Source organism: Rattus norvegicus, chromosome 14, assembly GCF_036323735.1.
Source record: "Rattus norvegicus strain BN/NHsdMcwi chromosome 14, GRCr8, whole genome shotgun sequence".
In the NCBI taxonomy this organism is placed as follows: domain Eukaryota; kingdom Metazoa; phylum Chordata; class Mammalia; order Rodentia; family Muridae; genus Rattus; species Rattus norvegicus.
In genome coordinates, this window is record NC_086032.1 from 33339903 (window position 1) to 33356021 (window position 16119).

Genomic DNA, 16119 nt, shown 5'->3' on the forward strand with positions numbered 1-16119 from the left:
GGCTCTGTGAGATCAAAGGGCCTGGAACAAAGCCACAGACACTACAGGAGGAATCTAACAGTTCCTGTCTCCTCAAGTGGGTGAGGAAGGATCCAGAATTTTCTGTCAGAATCCCTTCCTTCTGAAACCCATAAAACGTACTTTCTCCTGTGACTCCCAGAAGAGTTGAGGTGATCAGAAAGCTCAGGTAGTGGCCCCAGGAGACCCATGCTGAGCCTAAGTTTGGTTTTCCTAGAAGTAGGCACATTCCAGGGCTTTGGATTTTAAGTCGGGAACATTGTGATGAGCCAATTTCTTTCTTAATGTCTTCCTCCTCCTCCTCTTCGTCATCCATCTCCTTTAGATAAGGTGTCATTATGTCCTTCAGGGTGACCATAAGTTCTCTACCTTCCTTCCAGTCTCTGGAGTCATGGGCTTGCCCGTGTACACCATCGTACCAAACTCTAAATTGAACTAAGATTTAAATGTAATTTTGCTATTTTGTGATGTGTGCCCACACGGACACATACACAAGAAGGAGCGTGTGTGCCGTACAATAGGTAAATCTAAAACCTCACCTAAAAGCAGGCCATTCAGTACACGCCACAGAGCCAGCACGGAACACCAATCCTCCAATTCTCAGTACTCACCGTTTGAAGCATCTTCAGAGTCTAAGAATTTCCCCAGACCTATCTTTCTCTGTGCTTTATTTAATGTCAATATTAGATTAAACGCTGACTGTTCATCAATGGTGAGGATTATCCACAAAGCACCTCCTGGCTAGAAGGCTGTGCTCAACACCCCAGGCAGACCTGACCCCCTGGCTAAGCAACAGCCTCCTGCAGTGGGAGCTCACCTGCCTTCCTCCTAGATGACAATTGGAAAGCCAGAACAAAGAGCAGGTTGGCCAAGGACGGAATTTGGAGTGATGCTTCCCTCTTGTGGTCAACGCGCAGCTTCGGAGAGAAGGGAAAGCTGCACCAAAGGTCTTCCCATGTCTGGGATCCTTCACCTACCTGTTCAGGTAAGCCACTGGGTCTGGGGCTAGGTGGACTCAATCAGCTACCACTACCCCTGGCCTCCGCCCAAGCTCGCAGATCTCACGGGAAGAACCCTGCTTCTTCGTTTATCTTCAGCTCTCCTGCACGTGAGGCAGGAAGAGAACAGACTTGCTCGTGAGGAGTGCAGGTGTTCAGAGAAGAGGCCCACAGAACATCGTCTGTGCTGGCAATTTAGCATTGCCGCCGAACTCACTCTGTCGGGCAAAGGAGTGCTTGTCCTTCCAGTGATGCCGAAGGTGTTAACTAGCCATAAGCCATGGCTGATGACCACAGAGAACAGCTGGTGGTGTGCCAACCTCAGCATTACCAGAGGCCACCCTCAGACATGCCCTCGTAATTCTTACTCTATTCAGTGAGCGGTAGTGTGTGTGTGTGTGTGTGTGTGTGTGTGTGTGTGTGTGTGTGTGTGTAAAATTAGTGAAGGTGGGGGTTGGGGATTTAGCTCAGTGGTAGAGCGCTTGCCTAGCATGCGCAAGGCCCTGGGTTCGGTCCCCAGCTCCGGAAAAAAAAGAAAAAAAAATTAGTGAAGGCAATTTTAGGGAACTATATTTTTATTTCTCTTGATACACAAAGCTTTAGCCTAGGAGGAGGATAAGAGTATGTGGCTTGTCTTAGTCAGAGTTTCTATTCCTCCATAAAACATCATGACCAAGAAGCAAGTTGGGGAGGAAAGGGTTTATTCAGCTTACACCTACACATTGCTGTTCATCACCAAAGGAAGTCAGGACTGGAACTCACACAGGGCAGGAAGCAGGAGCTGATGCAGAGGCCATGGAGGGATGGTACCTACTGGTTTGCTTCCCCTGGCTTGCTCAGCTTTCTTTCTTATAGAACCCATCAGTCCAGGGACAGCACCACCCACAATGGGCTGGTCCTCCCCCACCCCCATCACTAGTTGAGAAAATGCCTTACAGCTGGGTCTCATGGAAGCATTTCCTCAATGGAGGCTCCTTTCTCTGTGATAATTCCAGCTTGTATCAAGTTGACACACAAAACCAGCTAGTATATGGTCCAAAGGCAGAGAACATACTTAGCATGCAGAAGGCTTTAGGTCCAGACTCCAGCACCAAACCCAAATATGATTGACTATGAGAGCCCCTTCCACTCTCTCACAATATCCAAGTTCTTCATGTTCAATGCCTCTGGAAACTATGCCAGGCCACATGCTCACAGGACCACCGCATCACCTAGCCACCATGGCCTAACCGAAGAGCCTGAAGGAAGATGAACATAAGCACATTTAACTTAGCATGGGATAGAACCAAGTCCACATAGGTTCCAACAAGAACAAACCAGCAGAGGGGCTAGAGTGTGGAGATGGGAAAATGGTGGGGGAAAGGGCAGAGGGAAATGTGGAAGAACCTGGGACAAATTCCCAGATTGTTTCTTTCATCTCCAAGGAGGCAGCACAAATGGGAACTAATTGCTTAAAAACTGTCTGAGATGACCTGTCTCATATTTCTTTCATTTATATAATGCCCAGGATAAGGCTGGAAGTGGGAATGCCAATGAGGACTGGAGTTGCGGTGTCCCGATTGGTTCCCTCTCATCCCTCTCCTGTCTCTCCTTCTTGTCCTCCCTAATGCTGGTCTATGTGGTCCCTAATGCCCTAGCTCAAGAAGCCCTGTCTAAGTCTAAGGAAGCACCAGGAAGTTGCCTCCATATGGACTTCTCTAACATCCCTCTCCTGCCTTACACCCACTATAGCCAAAGATGGATGAAAGAACAAGATTCTTCCTGTGAATTAAGACAGAGTCGCTTAACCCTGCTCGTTTCAGCAGCTGAGCCGTGACTGAGGACAAGGACTTCAACAAACGTTTTTTGAGTTAAGGGTAAATGATTGATGGACTGCGTCCCTGAATGCACAGATGCCGAGAGCATCACAGCAGGCACTAGAGACACCAAAAGACCAGCCTTGTGAAACCCACAACCCAGCCAGCAATCAGAAGACAGATGAACGTTTGAAGGACAGAGACAGCGAGCTGTGGGGATGCCCTGTAATAAGGCATGGTTTAGGGGGTCTAGGAGTCTCAAGGGAAGCGGCGAGGCAGTGTGACTCATTAAACAAAGAGGTGGTGGTACTCAGAGAAAAGAACATTCCAGGCAGAGAGAAGGCACCAAGGCCTGCAATAGCAAAGAATATATTACAGTAGTTGGAAGGGAAGAAAAGCAAGCAGCTCGACCAGAATGAAGGGAGAGAGGCACGCAGTAGTGGGAGCAGGGCCACTTACTCCTGATTGAGTTGGACTTTCCCTACAGTCAGTAAGAAGCCACTGGTTGGCCTCAAGTTGTGAAGGGTCAGAACTGGTTGCATCTTTTTTAAAATGACCACCTCTCTAGTTGATGTGTGGCAGATGTATTGAAGAGGGAAATATGAAGCCTAGACCTGCAGGGACTGGGGCAGCTCTCCGGATGAGTGGGAGACTGCACTTAATCTTGGCCATGGAACTGGAGTGAACGTAGGATCCAGGAGCGTCTTGGAAACAGAACTTGAGAGATACAGGGAGTCATGAGAGGAAAGCAGAGCAATGCCCAGGCCTGGGCTTGAGAGCTGTGTGTGCATTCTAGAAGAACAGATCTCTGGGCTCATTGGGGGACTTCCTGAATTTGAAGATCCTGTCTAGGTCTCCTAAGCCAGTAACTGGCTCTGAGTCTATAGTTCAGAAGAGAGCATCATTAGAAACCATGGGCTTGTAGATGGTAAAGGAAGCCATCTTAGGATTTCCATTGCTGAGGAAAGACACCGTGACCAAGGCAACATTTAAAACATTCTTATAAAGGACAACGTTTAATTGGAGCTGGCTTACAGGTTCAGAGGTTTATCTATTACCGTCATGGTGGGAAACATGGGAGCATCCAAGCAAACAGTGCTGGAGGAGGAACTAAGAGTTCTACATCTTGATTGGAAGGCAACCAGGAAAGACCGTCTTCTGTAGGCCGCCAAGAGAAGCATCTCTTTCCTACTGGACAGAGCCTGAGCCCCAAAGCCCACCTCCATGGTGATGCACTTCCTCCAACAAGGTCAGACCTTCTAATAGTGCCACTTTCCGTGGGCCAAGCATATTCAAACCACCACAGAAGCCTAGAAATAACAAGGGAAGGGAGGTCTGGGGGATTCTACCTAACTACTAGTGAACAGACAGACAATACAAAGCAGAACTCCAAAGCCTGAATGTCTTGCACTTTCTCATCTAGTCTCTGTTTTCCAGTGGGTATCAAAAAGATGGAATTATTGCACATGGTAGAAGTTTCTGGTTACCTACCCTATCCATCTCTCTTGAGTCTACCTATGTCAGAAAAGGTCCCAGCGTGCTCATCTAAGAAACTACACTTCCCGGCACCCTTTGTAAATGATAAAATGGAAGTTGTTGAATGAGACTTCTAAAAGACAGCTTCTGAGAGAGCCAGAGGCATGTGTCCTGTTACTCTCCTACCTGTCTTTATTACCTCCCTGGAGCTGAGACCTCATGACTGGGACTCCAAATTTCATCTCAAAGCAAAAGGGAGTAACCTTGAGAGTAGAAGCTGTTCTCTAAGGCTGAGGAACAGACAGAAAGATATTTTCTGCATCTCCGGCACTTGGAGAGCAACCTCAGATTTCATGGTAACAGAGCAGTGAGACTAATATATCTCATATATTATTCATGTGGCAATCAAACAAGATGGTGAATTCTAGAATAAAACTGTGTAGGGCCACACAGAAAAGAACATATCAGGTCAGGCTAATGCGCTAAAAACCAGATCAGGGAAAATGTCCATATTTCTTTCAGTGTCTTGAGCTAGGGCTGCGACTACCAAAGTAGATACCCAGATGCCCCCCCGGGGGGGCTCTATTAGCAGCTGAATATCTCTGAATCCCAAAGGAATATTAATTCCACATATTGAAAAGAAATACAAAAATAGTGCCCATTGTGATCACAATCTAGTAAGGATAATTGAGTGATTTCAGAACTTGGAAAGTTCCAATCTTTCAGCTGTGTGGGGTACACATCCCTATTTAGTACAAAGTCCCTTCATAAAATTTTGGAGGAAGAATTCATATATAAATATGTACATGTGCATATTTATCCATTTTTTGTATGTATGTATGTATGTATGTATGTATGCATGCATGCATGCATGCATGCATGCATAGTGTTATTATAGTCCCCTTTAACATACTAAGTCTTCTAGAATTCTATCTCCAGGTTTCCTGGCCAAAACAATGAACTGACCTGCAGCCTGGTCTCCCTCCCAAAGATGGCCTGGAGGTTCTAGTCAATCTGGAAGCAGGGGCATTTTCTAAAGCCTTTTTACATATGGCCACATCCTTTGGCAAAGGCTTGACATAGAGACGTGCTCACCGAGTATGAAGTACATGAGGCTGCCTCATTCCTCCCCACCCATCTACAGCATTGCATTGATGACCTTCAAGGAGCCGAAGACCAGGAGAGTATTATCAGGACTTCCCCTAAACAACCGAGAAGAGTTTAAGGAACTGCTGTCATAATGCATTAGAGACAAGCCAGGTCCGCTAAGTAAACATTAGCACAACCGGAGGAAAATGTCTACTTCCCACCCAGACAAAGGAAACAGGGATGTGGCCAAAAGAGAACACTTTTCAACATTTTTGGGGTTTCTGTTGCTCTCTAGCAACCCCTTGTGGGACTTTGAACAATTTCAATTCAGGACCTACGAGGATCTACTCCCAACTATTATGTCTAGTCCTCTGATACCCTAAATGCATTGTTCTTGTTCCAGGATATAATAGAATTTGCCAGAGCTTCACAATAATGAAGAAAAATTATCAATGAACCCATTTTCAGCCCATCAGTAAGATTCAGCTTATGAGAGCCAAGTGCGTTAAAATATCCATCCTGTCTGTCTGTCTGTCTGTCTGTCTGTCATGAAGGACCTTTGATGTTCTGTTGAGGGATGTGAAGGAGATGAAGGGACATTGGACATGATAAGTATTATCAAGTCTACCATCATTCTAGAAATAGAATGGTGCCTGGTTAGGTGTGCTTTAGTGTGATGGATTAGGGCTAATACATCAAGACAGACAGACTACACAAGGATGCTGGCTAGTTTTATGTCATCTTAACACAATCTAGAGTCATCTGGAGAAGGGAACCTCCACTGAGAAAATGCCCCATAAGATCAGGCTCTAGGCAATTCTATATAGCATTTTATTAATTAGCAATTCACGAGGACAGTACCAGGTCATTATGGGTGGTGCCATCCTCGGATTGGTGGTCCTGGGTTCTATAAGAAAGCAAGAGCAAGCCATGAGGAGCAAACCAATAAGCAGCACCCTTCATGGCTTCCGCATCAGCTCCTGCCTCCAGGTTGCTGCCCTGCGTAAGTTCCTATCCTGACTTGCTTCAATGATGAACAGTGATAGCCGAACACACCTTTTCATGCACAGCTTGCTTTGGGGTCATAGTGTTTGGTCATAGCAATAGTCATACCAACTAAGACCCCAAGGCAAGAGCGAGAAACATACACAGAGAGAAGGACAACTCCTGCAACCACATGGTGTGAGTGAGGAAAGACACCCAGAGGCCCACCCACAGTCCAAGCCACCAAAACGTGCAAGTGTGCGCTAGAGAGATGGGGTAGAAGGAAAAATAGGACGGTTTGAGCATTGTGAAGAGAGGCAGGACTGGAGACTTGAGAGTAAAGAGGAATAACCTAATTTGGGTAGCTTACCTTGCCACCTGAGTCTATGGTGAAGTCACAGCCCATGCTGCCACTGACAGCCATGTTTGGGTCTGTGGCCATGTAGCACCAGGGGTCTGTGTCAATATCTGTATTACCACTAAAGACCATGCAGAGATCCCTGGTCTGGGATGCCACCTGGGACCACATTGATACCCAAGGGCTATGCAAAGCTGGCCTGTTCCTCACTGGCTTGGCTGCAGCATTTCGGAGAACAGACCCTGCAACTCACCTAGGCAACTGTCCCTGGTTTCAGGAAAGTAGAGTGAGTGGCCAGTAGAGCTGACCCTGGTAGTGGGGTCATGGGTGAACAGCTCAAGGGCATGAGGACAGGGAAGCTGGCCCCGCCATTCATCTGCTTCACAATGGTATGGACACGGGAGAAATTCCCAACCCTCCTCCTTCATTCTTGCCACCTTTGGGAAAGCAGACTCCTAGGTCACTGGAGCGGGAGAGTTGACCCAGCCCCTCACCAGCATTTGGGAGAGTAGGTCCCACAGTTCCACTGGGCAGCACAGTAGAGCAGACTCTGGTGGTGTGGCCACAGATGAGCTGGCCCCGAGAGCATGAGAGCCGGCTCTGCCCCTTACCGACTGAAGCATTGGGTGATCTAGCCCTGGTGATATGGATGCAGAACTGACCAGCTGACCAACTCAGCTACCTCCCAGGCCTGGATCCAGAGCCTTGAGTCGGCCCTCCTTGGGGCAACATCTACCTCATCTGTGAACTGCTGGAGCACGTGAAAAGGCCAGTCCTGCAGATCCAAAGCTGCAGGATCTCCATGACACAGGGCAACCACAAGACATCCAAGAGGAATCCCTGTGAGGATCCAGCGTTGATAGAGTATCAAAAGTCAGAGGCCTTGAGCCAGACCAATGACTCACCACCATGAACATTTGCAAATACAGATGAGTAGACAAAAGAGCATACTGTGGGACACGCTGGGACACGCTACAGCTCCCGAGATGAGAGGATTTTTATATATTGTTTTGTTTTGTTGTTGTTTGTTTTATTTTCATGGGGGATGTTGCAGGGACAGAGGAAAGATACAAAGGGATGGGGAGATGAGTGGAATTGAGGTGCATGATGTGAAACTCACAATCAATACAAGGGTTTTAGGAAGAGAATGGTGATATGCATATAAAATGGTTTCATGAAATCAATGTAGAGTAGTTGGTTAGAGAGAGAGACAGAGAGAGACAGAGAGACAGACAGAGACAGGGGAGGAGGAGAGAGAGACAGTGGAGAAGGAAAGAGACAGACAGACAGACGGAAAGACAGACACAGAAGGGGAAGGGAGAGGGGACATCTTAAAAGGTCCTGCTCGTGTTATCGACAGCTTCACAGGCTGGGTCAGATCTCCACCTAGGGCACTGAGCTGCAGGCAGTGTGGACAACTGCCACTGCTGTAGCTTAAGAATCCGGAATAAGGCCACGGAGGGAGGCGAGAAGAGAAGGGTTTGGTGGATGCAGATGCGTTCATAGAAAGAGCTGGGTCCCTGTTCTGACTCCATCTTCCCCAGTTCGTTTTTGTTGCTGGTTTGGTTTGGTTTGGTTTGGTTTGGTTTGGTTTGGTTTGGTTTGGTTTGGTTTGGTTTGGTTTGGTTTGGTGAATTGCTGCTGTCTATGCGCAGGTGAGGGCAGGCACAAGGTAAGGCCAGAGCCTGTGATTGGGCAGTGGCAAAGGAAGGTGGGCTGAGAGTTTTAGAGACAGGACAGATAGGGACACACTGGGAGAGGGAAGGAAGGAAGATGGAGGAAGAGAAGGACGATTCAGAGCCCTGTGGCTTTAAATAGCCACAGGCAGCTATGGATATCATAGAAGGGATGGATTATTACAGGACAATAAGTCCAAGCTAGGTGGGCAGCTTAGATCAGTATCAATTGGCTCTGAGTTCGTTGCGTAGGCATTCTGTGGGTTGAGAATTTACTGATATAAAGCTGACTGATAAATTACAAACCTCTAGAGTTTAGGTTTTACCGGGTTACAGGATTTGTGACAGCTAACCACAGGGGGCGGATGGCTGGAATGCGACCAGAATCCACAGAAGGAGAACCATGAGTTGGGTGGTCACTGCACAGGGAGGGAGCACGCAGACCCTGGGGGCTGGCAGATGGTGCTAGCTGGAGTTAGCATGAGATTTTTTTTATATATTTCACAAAACATTGTTTGTTTGTTTTACTGTTATCATGGTCCGTACAGCATCTACCCAGGGCTAAACTTGCCACCAAAATTGTTTGCATCTCCTCTGCTATCCAGATTTCTCAAGGACCCTGAGAATCATACCACTGACCCTGTAACCAATCCCAAGTGCGTAGCCACAACTAGCCCCTTAGTATTCACAGTGTGGACTGACTGTGACAGGAAAGTCCCCGTAGGTTCCTGTGCTTGAGCACTTGACCCCAGCTGGTGGTGCTATCGAGCCAGAAAACCCACTTTTGGTAGGTGGAGCCTCCCTGGAGGAAGTGGGTCACTAGGGGAGAGGCTTGAGGTTCTATAGACTAACCTCATTTCCTGTCTACTGTCTACTTCCTGACTGTGCACTGTGACCAGACATCTCAGTTCCTATCATCAGGTCCTTCCCTGCCAAGGTCCTGAGTTTGGTCTCCAATACCACGAGTAACATGACAATGACTTAGTGTGATCTCATAAAACTGATAGAAAATGTAACAGCAGAGGCCCTGGAGAGCTGGCTCAGTGGTTAAGAATGCTTGCTGCGCTTGACTTCACGGGCAACTCACAGATACCTGGAACCCCAGTTCTTCTGACCTCTGCAGGCACCCACAAACACATGCACACATATCCACATGCATACACACAATTAAAACATTTTTACAGTGATATTTTTGAGTCAGGAGCTCACTCCGTAGCTCTAGCTCACTGGTATTTGCTATGTAGCCCAGGTTAGCTCACTATCTAGACCAGAAAGCCGTCTCCATCTGTATCCCAAACACCCGGATTAAAGGCGAGGACCAGCAGGACCAGCATAAACCTCTCCTTTTTTTTTAAAATGCCATAATAGTAGTAGTAGATAGATATGATCAAAAGACACGCAGATGTATGGAATTTTCAAGGCATAAATAGAAGAGTGTTTTTGAAAGTGAGAATCTGCACAGAATAAACACATTCACCTTTGTCGTCTGATCTGCTGCTGACCTTTCCCAACAAAATGGGCTTCTCAAGAGCACAGTACAGTCAGAGAGACATTATTCCTGGAGTACGGTCCCCGATAGAAAGCATCATACTGTAATCCAGGAATACTCTCCTGGTCTGTTAAGAGCTACTGGGAACTAGACTGGCTGGGCTTTACCCACTGAAATCTACACTCAGGGAAAAAAAAGTCAAAAGGACTCCCCAGCACGTGTACACACACACACACACACACACACACACACACACGCACGCACGCACGCACGCACGCATGCACGCACGCACACAACCTCAATTCGAGGTGACCCTAGTTAGAATGTTTCGGGACTAATTAGCTCTCAACTACTCTACCATTGTTTAAACTCAGTTGCCAGTTTTAAAAGAACTCCCCAGTAGACACTTAGTTACTATTGTGCTCAGCACAGTGGTTAGGAAGCACAATGGAATACGTGTTTTGGGAAGGAAGGTAATACAGGACTAGAAAAATAAGGGAAACAAAAGAAAACGATCTTTTCCAGCCATGAAGCGCTATTGCTACTCAAATATGTGGAGTTTCCACAGAAAGCCCCAGTTTCAGGATGCTGAGGGGAAAGGGCTGTCAGTCAAAGAACAAGAACATGATGGTGACTGAGGGGGCCCACGAGACAATTCTAGATTTCCCAGGGCATTTTCTGCTAACTCTACTTGGTCCCCAAAGGTAACAGATCCTGGCAGGAGGCCAACCAGGGTGAAGCTGCTGACTTCCGTGTTTGCAAAAATGAAGGAGCATGGGCGTGAACTCCGGCAGTGCCCCTGGGCCGCACCCTGCCTCACTGCTGGAAGGGAGAAGAGCTTCCACTCTAGAGTCACTGGCTTAGAGCATCCCGAGCAAGTGGCTGGCCCTCAGTAGTCACACATCCTAAACACAGACCACTGTGTGCTGTGCTCCCTGCTGAAGCGCGCCTCTCTGCACACACTGGCCAAGTTGCTCCCTCCGAAACCTAGGAGCCCAGAGTCTGAAGAGCAACTGAAGCTGTTTGGAAAACTGTAGCAGAACAAGTTCGGCCATCTCAATGGGCCGAGAGGATGCTGAAAGTGTACTCCAAGTTCTAAACCTTCACGAGCCTGATTAAAACAGTCACCACCCAGGACCACCCACACACTTCATTCCAGCAATGCCGGCGGATCAGACACTGCCCTGCCTCTGACATTCTTCTCCTTCTCCTTAGTCAACCTAGACTTGATAAGAGGCCAATAAAACTCTAGGTCAATGTTTCTCAACCTGGGGGGCTCGACCCCACGGGCAAACCTCTCTCTCCAAAAACATTTACATTGTGATTCATAATAGCAAAATGCAAAATGACAGCTATGAAGCAGCAATGGAAATAGTTTTATAGCTGGGGGTCACCACCCCATGAGGAACTGTAATAAAGTGTCACACATAGCAGTAGGAAGGCCAGAACCACTGCTCTGGGGGGCTGTTGTCTGTTTCAAAATCCGGTTGGTGAGCTTTTCAACTTTCTCTGTGTTTGAAGTTCTCAATAAAACGTAGGCGGAGAGGGAAAACTTCATTGTGAAGTACGGTCCTAAGAATTACCAGACTGATAGAAGAAATACTAGAGAGGATGTGTTGGGGTGTCTTGGGGCACCTGGAGGGGGAGAGTCAAAGGATCAATAGGGATTGATATGATCGTTAATATGTTACAGACATGCATAAACTTCTCAAAGAAAAATTAAGATATTACATCTAAAATGAAAAAAGACACTTTGAATGTTTCACCTATTGGAAGAAGAAACAAAAAATGACAATCTTCAATCCTAACACTCAGTCCAAAGCCAACTTGATCTACATAGCAAGTTCTAGGCCAGCCTGGACTACACAGTAAGATCTGATACATAGCAAAAATTTTAAAATGAGGGAAACCACATTGTGTTTTGTTTAGAAGAAAGCACGGAATTCTTCCTTCACATTTGACGATAAGCCAGGCATGCTGGCATAGACCTATGATCCTAGCGCTTGAGGGCTGGAGGCAGGAGGATTAAGAGTTCAAGGTCATCCTCAGGTAGCCTAGCAACAGGAGACCCTGACTCAAACAAACAAATGTTCTGTTGGTAATTAAGTACACTAGTGACTTTGGTGGATTTTATTTTACTAATCTGGATTCACGAGAAGCACTTTTGAAATGCGAATCGGTTTTCAGATCTGGTCTTGTTAATAGCGTCGTAAATATTTAATATCATGATTTTGCCCTTTCCTTAAAGAAAAAAAAAACAATAAGTAAATAAACACCAGGGTCGTTGGTCAGTAGCTGTTCTGGGCTGATGCTGTGGGCAGAAGTTTTGAGGTCAACACTGCATTTGGCTTCAGCCATTGCCAAAGACCTGACTGTTGCTATCTCACTCCGAGGCCCTGGAGCTTCCCTGTCTCTTTGCCCCCTGGATGAGTGATTCATTACCAGGTGGCAAATGTTTACTGGATGTTTTCTCTGGTCCCAAGCATAGTACTAGACTCCAGGCAAACAATCACAAACTGGGGGCACCAATCCTGCCACTGGTAGCTTACACTCTAGCAGGGGACACGGACAATATCGACAAGCGGGCTGAGGACCAGGGAAACAGCTCAGCAGGTAAAGTCACCTGTCGCCAGGCCTGATGATCAGGAACCCACATAGTAGACGAAGAGAGCTGACTCCCACAAGTTCTCCTCTGACTTATATGCGTGCACCATGTCATTCTCCCCCCTAAAAAATTTTTTTAAAATTGGCTGATAAAGAATCCAGTCTGTATGAAGATCCTAAGTGGAGAGAAGAGAGAGGGCAAACGGGACAGGAAATGTTTGGGACTGGGGTCTCATAGGTCAGGAGACTGGGCTAATGGCAATATTGAGCAGAATAGTCCTCCTGGCTCCCTGGGAGAGGTAACATTGAGCAGACATGGGAAGGAAGTGTAGGAACTGCCCAAACTCAAGTAACAGAAGGCACAAGGGAGGCGCTGGTTCAGAGGCTGTAATTGAAGCTGTCCATGTGCCCTAGAAACAGGAGGAGGTGGCGGCAAGGCCGGTGAGAACAGGCCTGGCTCCGGCTCACTTCAGATGCACTTTTAAAGAATTGAAATCTCAACAGAGCAGAGCGCAGGCACTTAGAGGATCAGAGTCATCATCAGCCGAGAGGATGGAGACCAAAGGCACATCCAACGTCAGGGCAAGAGGAGTTAGGTTCTGAAATTAAAGGGTTAGCCCTGTGGCTTTTAAGTGAAGATGTTGTGTAAGCAGCTGGCACACAGACCTGCAGATTGAGGAGAGAAGCCTAGGGCCTGAGTTGAAAACGCATGTTCAGGAGTTCCCAGTGTACAGACTGTAATAGATGTTTGCTGGCTGAGCGAGTGTGGGGGACACACAGAGACTGAGCCCTGTTGTGGTCTGACATGAATAGAGGTTGCGGAAAAGGAAAGATCAGAGAAGAGGGGAGAACAAAACAGTGAGCCGTGTAGAAGGAAGACTAAAAGAGACCAGCGTCTTGGAAAGCCACTGAGGTGAGCACATGGAAGACAGGCATGATGGGACTAACATGCAACTGTTTAATTTCTTGCAGGAGGTTGTCTCATTTGTCAATGTATCTGTGTTGAGAGGTAGAAAGCATGGAGTCACTTAAACATGTATTTTTCTCATGCAAAGAACCTGCGGGTGTGTGGATCGGGCCCACTGTACCTGTACAAGAATGACTTCAAGGATCCGCCTCGGTCTCTGGAACCACCGCTGTCAACATAAGGGCTTTAACTTTAGAGTCAAGAGATGAGCGCTTGGGCTGTAGGCATTGTGTTTTAGCTTTCAGGCAAGAAGACACGAGAAGGGCAAAGTGAAGAAGGAGAAGGTTTGCTCTGTAATGCATGCACTCGGGAACTCGAGCCCAGAAATTACACGGACGCTTTACTGAACAGAATTCAATTGTTTCTGCTTGGGAATTTTAATTTCTGCTCAAAACATTTTAGGGGGAGGTGGGGAGCCATGAAAATGATATTTAGAAAATATAAGTGAGGCTGGAGAGGTGGCTCAGTGGTTAAGAGCGATTTTATCAGAGTTGGGATCCCAGTACCCACACACATCAGGTAGCTCATAAACATGCCTGTAACTTCAGTTCCAAGGGCTCCAATGCACTCTTTCTGATCTTCATGGATGCTTGCATGCTCTCGCACACACACACACACACACACACACACACACACTACACACACAAAATAAAATAGGTTTTTTTTTTTGAAACAGTGAGCCACTCTGCTCACATATCACGGTGTGTGTGAGTGAGAGACTCAGAGAGAAAGAGAAAGGGGGGGAGCGCTTTGTTACTCAGGGTGAAAAATTTCGTAGCAATAAGGCTCTCAGGGATGATGTGGACTGGAGAATCCTAGGTAAGAGCTCTCTGATAAAGTACCCTGTACCCGTAGAAGACCGATAACCGGTTCACTATCCTACGTCAACCCCATTCTGCCTGTGCTCTGATCAATACCGTAGGGTTCCACAGAGGAGCGTGCCTCCTGAGGCTCCATGCCAAAACAGCACGACTCTCTTTGGAGTGGGAAAAGCAATAAGATGATGTCAGAAGTCCAACAGCGTCTCATCCTCACTTGGGTGAGGCAATAGCCTTTGGTTCCCAGCAGTGACAGGTGCCACCCCTGTCTTTACAGGAAATGCTGACCTGTGAGCTCTCCCAGTTAAACCCACTCATACGCGTCATAGGGGAAGGACAACCAATGAATGCTGGCGTAGCTGTTCTTTCTGTTTCTTCTCTGCCTTCAACACCCAGTTCTAAAGCTTTTCTTCCATTTCTCCCAGCCTATTGGAAAGCCACTGTTTTTCTTTATACTGTGATAATACTGTGAATTATTTATCGCACTATATTTAACCAAGATCTTTAAGATGTTGCTAAAATAATGCTTTAGAGGGAAATCTGTACATCTTAGTCCCTATATTAGAAGGAATTATCGTCTCAAATAAATGAAGCTCTACCTTAAGAAGCTGGAAGACAAAAAAAAGCCAACTAGGCTGAAGTGGGCAGAAGAAATGATAAAGAATAAAAGTCAGTTAGATAGAAATGGGGCAGATAACCCGGGTAGGGAAACAGTGAAACCCAAAGCTGAAATTATCCATAAAATTGATCAACCTCAAGTCACAGCCACCAATTAAAAACTGAGACAGCAAGTCAGGGATAGTGTGTGCCTTCACACTTGCAATTAGTGAGGGGCTGAGGCAGGAGGATTGCCATAAGTTTAAGGCTATGCTGGGCTACTATCAAGTAGTAATCAAGTAATCAAGTCTGTTGGGATTAAAGATTAAAGAAAGAGAATGCGGTGTGTGCAAGCAACGGAACTGTTATCAGCCGTGAAAACAAGAGCATGGCTTTTGGGTTGAAGTGGGTGCAACCGGACATCGCTATGTTATGTGAAATGAACCAGGTCCAGGAAAGCAAATGCCAGGTTTTTTTTTTTTTCTTTTTTCTTTTTTTCGGAGCTGGGGACTGAACCCAGGGCCTTGCGCTTGCTAGGCAAGCGCTCTACCACTGAGCTAAATCCCCAACCCCCAAAATGCCAGGTTTTAATCTATATGCAGAATGGAGATTTTACAGGACTTGCACGTGGAGTTCAAGGTATCCGAATGTAAGGTCAATTACATTTCTATACAGTAATAACAAATAGAAATTAAAAACACATTCAGATGCCATTAGCCCAATGTGACTGTACAGCTGTGATCACGGCACTTGGGAGTCTGAGACACTTAGTGGGTTCCAGGTCAACTCTGGCAACGTAGTGAGACCCTGGCTCAAACGCACACGCACACACGCACACGCACACGCACCACCACCACCACCTCACCCCCCACCACCAGTCTCTTCAGCACTGGTTGAGCATGGCTCCTCTTGCTCTGGCTAAGTTGTGTTGCACTAAACATGCACAGACTTCTGTGTTGTTATCATTCTCTAAAGATAATGTCCAACCACTATTTACGTAGGGCTTACATTGCAATGGGTACGGAACATACACTAGCTATGACCTAAAGTGTACAGGAAATCATGCCTCGCTTATGTGCAGATATTGCACTACCTTACATGAGGCACTGGACAGCCTTACATTTGTATGGGAGAGCTGATCTCCAAGTCTACTGAGGGATAACCGCATTAAGAAATCCAAGCCCAGCATGGTGGTACACACCTTTAATCTCAGCACTGGGGAGACAGAAGCAGACAGGTGTCTGTGAGT